This window comes from Hyalella azteca, unplaced genomic scaffold, assembly GCF_000764305.2.
Source record: "Hyalella azteca isolate HAZT.00-mixed unplaced genomic scaffold, Hazt_2.0.2 contig13024, whole genome shotgun sequence".
NCBI classification, from domain to species: Eukaryota; Metazoa; Arthropoda; class Malacostraca; order Amphipoda; family Hyalellidae; genus Hyalella; species Hyalella azteca.
In genome coordinates, this window is record NW_025942961.1 from 3005 (window position 1) to 9922 (window position 6918).

Genomic DNA, 6918 nt, shown 5'->3' on the forward strand with positions numbered 1-6918 from the left:
CTATGCTTACTTTACCAACGCAATAACAGAACCAAACTGTCTGCCAGTTATTGGAGAACTTTATTTAAAGTGAAAAATATAAATGTCGTGAAGTTGAAATAGAAAATAAACGAAAGTGATAAAAAAAAGTTACCTAAACGCACAGAAAAAAACCCTACAAGACGAAATTCATGACATTTTTTAATATCAAATGATTTTTTTGAATCCGCCAAAATTACCTACGATATAATTTAGGATGGCATTGAGAAATTTTTAACTCATGGAATCACGCTTCCTATTACGTGACGAAGCAAGTCTTCCTCAATTGAATTCTTTCGGCATGGGCTACATGGTTTATCTATTTTACTTGGATTCAGGCGCAGGAATAGCAGTGAATTTTTCATGAAGGTTTATTCCAGTCAATCGACTGAGGCAACAAATCTGTGACTTTTATAGTCTCATGACTTGGCAGCGTCTAGGAAGCCTATCAATATTGGATGCGTCTGCTCGAACCGAATACTTCCTAGAGATGCCAACATTTCTGTGTTGTTGAGAATTAGGTCTTGTTGGCTAAACAATTTAGAGGCAAATTACGAGCACAAATGTAAGGAAGCTGAATTAAATTCCACAGTTTTATTTTTTTGCGGTAAAATTAAGCGCAGGCTGCGTTTACTTGCGAAGGAATTGCTAGCGTTGCTTTCGAACGAAAATTCACTACATTTTACTGTAATAAATTCTTGCAATGTTTATTACGAAAACCGATGAGCTGCCCTCAGTTTTCACATCTGCAAATCCAATCTTTATCAGCTTCTATTGTCTGTTTCAATTATCAAATATATCGTGGTTCTTATATCAGCAAATATAGCCTAATGCTCTCTTTTAGACGAGTACTTCTGAGTCTGGCACGAAGCAGCAAGTTCTAGCCGTTTTTTACTCCCGTTAATGTTTTAAATAAATTGTTATATAACTTCTAGAACACTTGCACGATTCGTCCAAGCACTTCGACTGTCTCTCATAAACTCTAACAACAGTGAAAACCTGTATAAATAAAAAAAATATTGAATAACACATGACTAAATCACTAGCAAATTGAGCACATAAACATGAAAGTATTCACTGACTAACTAAATAAACGAACATGAAAAGAATATGAATGAATAATCAACATACTAAATAAACGAACATCAAAGGAACATGAATAAATCATTGACAAACTTAATACACGAGCATGGAAGGTACATGGATGAACCACAGTTAAACATTATACATTTTGCATCATACCGCGGCGTCAGGCTTGAGGATCGTCACGCCCTGACTTGTGTTGAGGCTCCAGGAGAAGCGCGTAGGGGGCGGGTGAGCGTCCACTGCGCACTCGACGCTTACATTCGCCCCACTGCTCACCAGCAGCCGCTTCTGCTCCCACCGACAATTAGCTGCTCCCACCGACAGCGTGGGGCAACTGAAGTAATGATGGGAGAATTGCAATATCTTGGCTGCTCCCACCGACAGCGAGGGGCAACTGAAGTAAAGATGGGAGAATTGCAATATCTTAGCTGCTCCCACCGGCAGCGTGGGGCAACTGAAGTAAAGATGGGAGAATTGCCATATTTTAGCTGCTCCCACCGGCAGCGTGGGGCAACTGAAGTAAAGATGGGAGAATTGCAATATCTTAGCTGCTCCCACCGGCAGCGAGGGGCAACTGAAGTAAAGATGGGAGAATTGCAATATAATAGAAGGAGAACATTTTCTTGAAATGTGTTTGCATTTGAAGAACGTTTCGACAAAATTTTACACTTATGTTGTAGTCGTTTCTTCATACATGTAGCCAAGTCTTCTCCCACCGGCAGCGTGGGGTAGCTAAGGTAAAGACAAGCGGTAATACTGCAGTCAGAGTAGAGTTTTTCTTGAAATTCTTTGAAATTTGACGAAAGTTATAGAGAAATTCAACAACTGGTAAACTTTGGCATATTGAGAATTGGAAAGTTTTACCAGATTTTTATTTTATCCGGTGTGATAAAGTTAAAAAAATAATGAGCATACACTTTCGATATCAATCGAATGGGTTTGAATTCGAAATTCCAGCCTCAGAATTCAATTCAGATTTGAAAATTTAGAAATCCGAGAAGAAATATAATATAAATTGTTACTTTACTTTACCAACAAAAACCGAAGCAGTATTATAATATGTTCACCAATTAATTCTTATTAAGTAGAACATCGCTAAATAGTAATTGAATACGACGAAATTAGCCTACGGTTACGTGGCTGCACAAATCGTAAAATCAATGCAAGTTATGAAGCAAGAAATAAATAAATATAAAAATTATGGATATTAAAAAATTAGTTTGAAAAAATTATCCGATTTCAGTGATTAAATGTCATTACTATTTATTACTTTAACAAATAGGATAAATTTTGTTGTAAATTTATTCATTTGAAATTTTTATAGGTTTGACTATATGATGAACGAACAAATGGTATTACTGACAAAAATGAATAAATGCTTGATGAAGCCTGAGCGACTGAGTATACATGTTTATTAATTAAACAAACGTTTCTGGTCGGGGATTAAATCCAGAAACGTCACGTCATCAACCTAATCTAAATTGCATCATTGATTGGAATGCCAATTAGAGAGGGAACTTAGCTCATAACAAAGTTTTTTTTTGTCAATTCGTGACAGAGCTGATGAATATGTTCGAAAATTTCATCATACAAATGACGAACATCTGCCACTGAATGCCTGAAACGGTTAATGGTTGTAAGTTGTAACAACTAAAAAATATATATTATCAGTCGACCATGCGGCCCACCCTCCACATGTTTATGGTCTTAGCTCTTAATAAAACACAGAGCTAGATTTCATTAAAATCAAATCTCCCATATTTAGCGAATAATTTTTTATAATGCACACTTTCTCCCGAGACTTACACTTGACGTGTAGAGCGTGTCGGTTGCTGTGGTCGGAGCCGCGGGAGTTGTCCGCTCGACAGGAATATTCGCCGGACGCCGCGGCGGTGACGCGCTGCAGCACCAACGAGTCCTTCGTCACTAGGACACCTCTGGCGCGGTCACTCACCACCTCCGTGTCCTGATGGAGACATTGCAGGGGCTTATTGATAATATTCATTCACATTTGATTAATGAACAGAGAGGTTGTTTGGTTAATATTTCATTGCATTTGGCATTATGTATAGTAATAGCCCCCATTTAATTACCGAGCAGCGGCCAGAGTACAGACTCTTCGTGAGGGATCACTGTCCATTGTAGGACCGAGGCTCTTTTACGCCTTGCCAAAAGCAACTTCAAGAGACGACTGGACAAGTGGCTGAAAAAGATCCCGGATTGTCCAGTAATGGGAAACTACCACCAGCAAGTGACAAGCAACAGCATCTTACATCAGCTGGCCAAAAGGAAGGTAAATAGACGGAACATGTATAACGTTACATCCGGGACCCTAGGGCGGGGTGACCTGCCTAGTGACGACTCGGAGACGGTGGACGACGAAGGCGGCGCATCAGCGTGACCGGGGACTAGGAAGTCCGAACTCATCATACGGTCATAAGTTCACTATGCTATAGTGTAATTACACAGTGCATTACACTATGCCATAGTGTAATGCCTTCTACCTCAGTGTCCTGACAGTGACACAGTAGGGGTTTATTGATATTGTTTATACAAATACGATTAATATCAGGAAATGACTTTGATAGAGCATTTGATCTAATTTGATTTTATTTTTTTTACACAATTTCATGCTTGCAACGTTGATTACATACACAAAATGGTGCTCGCAGATATCTTTTTGGTAAATAATGACAATAAATTTGAAATATTTGTAAATTTTTTATCACATATATACTATTATCCATCTTTGCTCCTTTCCAAGTGATTTGTTTCTATTTTTTATGGTTTAAAATTAATAGAAATTCGATCTTTTGTTATTATTTAGTTGTGAAAGAAGCAACGCAATATAACCTGTCAAATTAGAATCAGCAACCATTTTTAAAAAATCACATCTGCATAAAAACAAAATGTAAATATAATTGTGGTTATTCCATGTAGACAAGCAGAATCACGAAATCTTACAAAACTTTTTGTGAAAAAATAAATTGGATTCTTTTGGAGAATTTCTAATTATGAGACCCGAGTTCACAACTTTCGCGAACTGCTTGGATTTTAGACGCACTCGAAACTGTTGGACGCTTGTGGAAAACAGGGTTTAGAGATAAAATTACATTTACATCACAGTCTGGACAAGGTAGAGTTTCTCCCATGTTGTATGTAATAACAATGGTTTTCACAGACTGACATACAATAACGATTGCATGTCATTAATTCATCGAATGTAAATGAGAGTCAAATTGAGCGACTTGAAAAAAATTCTCAAGTGCTACTAAACTGTCAAGCTATCGACATTGATGCTACAACTGCAGTTGTGTTTATATAACTATTGTTTTTAACTTCGCTCATCATTGTACCAAGTAAAGAACATGCCCTTCCAATTTAGAACGAAATTTCACGTATGAATTTCAGAAATTCGTCACAACAAACGAATTGTTTACCGTTGAAATAGGACCGGCTGGTGAGATTCTTCAGCAAGAAAGGCTTTTTATCAGCGTGTCTTGTTCGCAATTCATCAGAAATATGCCGAGGACGGCAGAGGGGGGCGGCGCACCTGCTTGTAGAAGTGGACGGCAGAGGGGGGCGGCGCACCTGCTTGTAGAAGTGGACGGTAGAGGGGGGCGGCACACCTGCTTGTAGAAGTGGACGGTAGAGGGGGGCGGTACGGCGTCCACGACGCAGGTGAAGTAAACGTCGGCGCCTTCAGTGACGTCGCCGGCGCTGAGGCCGCGGCCCAACTCCAGCCGCGCCACCGGCGGGTCTTGGGGGAGAGGAGCGGGGAGATTGTGCGGTGATTTGATAACTGGATGATGAGTAGCGGGTAGATTAAATTGGGCGATAATTTAATAATTGGATGATGAGTAACGGGAAGATTGAATTGTGCGATGATTTGATAATTGGATGATAAATAACGGGTAGATTGTGCGGTGATTTGTTAATAGGTTGATGAATAACGGGTAGATTAAATTGTGCGATGATTTGATAACTGGATGATAAATAAAACGTTAATTCAGTAATTGGATGATAAATAAAACGATAATTCAATAATTGGATGGTAAATAAAACGATAATTCAATAATTGGATGATAAATAAAACGATAATTTAATACTTGGATAATAAATAAAACGATAATTCAATACTTGGATGATAAATAAAGATAATTCAATAATTAACGATAAATAAGGAGGTCATTGGTAAACTGGACAATAATTTAGTAATTTGAAGCTAAATAGAGAGATTATTCCCAGACTGTACGACAATCTGATAATCAGAAACTAATTTCGATGAAATATTTCAATAATTTTTAAATGTTGCTTAGTTATAAATTATGACATAACGATGCATAAGGTAAGTGTTATTTGTGCATAAGACTTTAATTAATGTAAAACTATTCACGAAAATTTGAGTCAACGATTAATTGAAACGCGAGTTTGTGTATATTGTTAATGAAACAATGATTAGTGTAATGACGCAATGAATCAATAAATAATCTCGAATTAGGTTTAATTGAAATACCAGCGGCAATAAGCAGCGCAACGATGCGCTGAAACTTCTGAAACTATGATGTTTAAAACTTAATTGATATTTTAGAAGACCTGTAATGATGGAAATTGATAATTCTGAATATAAGTAAATACAAAGAACGATATTCATTCAATTTCGCGCAATAATTCATTTTCCTGTAAATTTTAGTCGAAAATTTTGTAAAAAATAATCACGCTACTGAATTTCCCATTGAAAGTGACAGGCGAAATCATGTCGGAATTACCTGCCCGAATTATTATGTTGTAATTCCTGCTGGTATTCCATCTTTACAGAATTACATTGCATAATTAACTTCCATGGATTTTAGTGTCGAGTTATGCGAAAAGTTTCATTCAGGAAACTGAAAACCACCTAAATGTCAAATACAACATAAATCTTATTTACCGCGTACAGTAACATATTGTATTTATTAATAATATCGACCCTGACACTCGAGACTCTCGTTATGATTACATTGTATTGAGAGGGTAGCGAGGGGAGGAGAGGGGAGTACGGTGCTGCCCCTCACATGCTGCCCCTTACNGGCCATTGTAGCGGCTAATGTAGCGCGCTACATTTTACTGAAGCGGTAGCGGTAGCGCCCGTTACAATCTAGTGGGTGTAGCGGTAGCGGTAGCGCCCGCTACATTTAGAGCATGTAGCGGTAGCGGTAGCGCCGCTACATTTCCAAGTAGCGCTGCCCAGCTCTGCTCGTAAGACCAAGTGGACTGAAATAACGCGTTTAAATTTTTTTTCAATAAACAATTTTCAATATACTAAACTCATCTTTAACCCACTTATATAGTCACCATATTAACAAGAAACTACCGAAAAAAATTTTTTGCTTGCTTTAAAAAATGTGGTCCATAAAGGGTTAAGCGTGACACATACGTATTTGCTGCTAATTCGTTTGATGTATGAGTGTGGCATTAATATTTAGTACATGAAGAACTTCTGTCATATGTATGTGGTCTATCACTGGTCTACACTCGAGGATGCTTAGTGTTTTTGATCACTAAGAAAGAAGAAACGAGTTGGGGGTTCAAGACCGCAACTGGTTGTGATAGATTAAACTCGGGTAGTTAAGGAAAAGCAACCGACAAACATAACTGGCACATTTATATATTATATTATCTCAATTATCATCACATTAAGTAGATAATGAAGTCGAGTTACAGTGGGTTTCACCATTCAGTTCAGCACTCCGTCAGGAAAAAATTTCGAACAATATTCGAGGAGAGCACTGGATTCGTCTATTGACTTTTACGGCAAATTCTCATCTGAAATAA

At 37.9% G+C, this 6918-nt stretch overlaps 1 long non-coding RNA gene across 1 annotated transcript; it reads right to left on the reverse strand.

Moving 5' to 3' along the window:
* Nucleotides 1-1472: 1472 nt before the first annotated feature.
* LOC125178816 lies at nucleotides 1473-4706 on the reverse strand. Its single transcript, XR_007157033.1, has 3 exons — nucleotides 4658-4706; nucleotides 2911-3070; nucleotides 1473-1498 (listed from the first exon to the last, which is right to left on the reverse strand). It is a non-coding gene; the product is annotated as an uncharacterized LOC125178816 (long non-coding RNA).
* Nucleotides 4707-6918: the final 2212 nt, after the last annotated feature.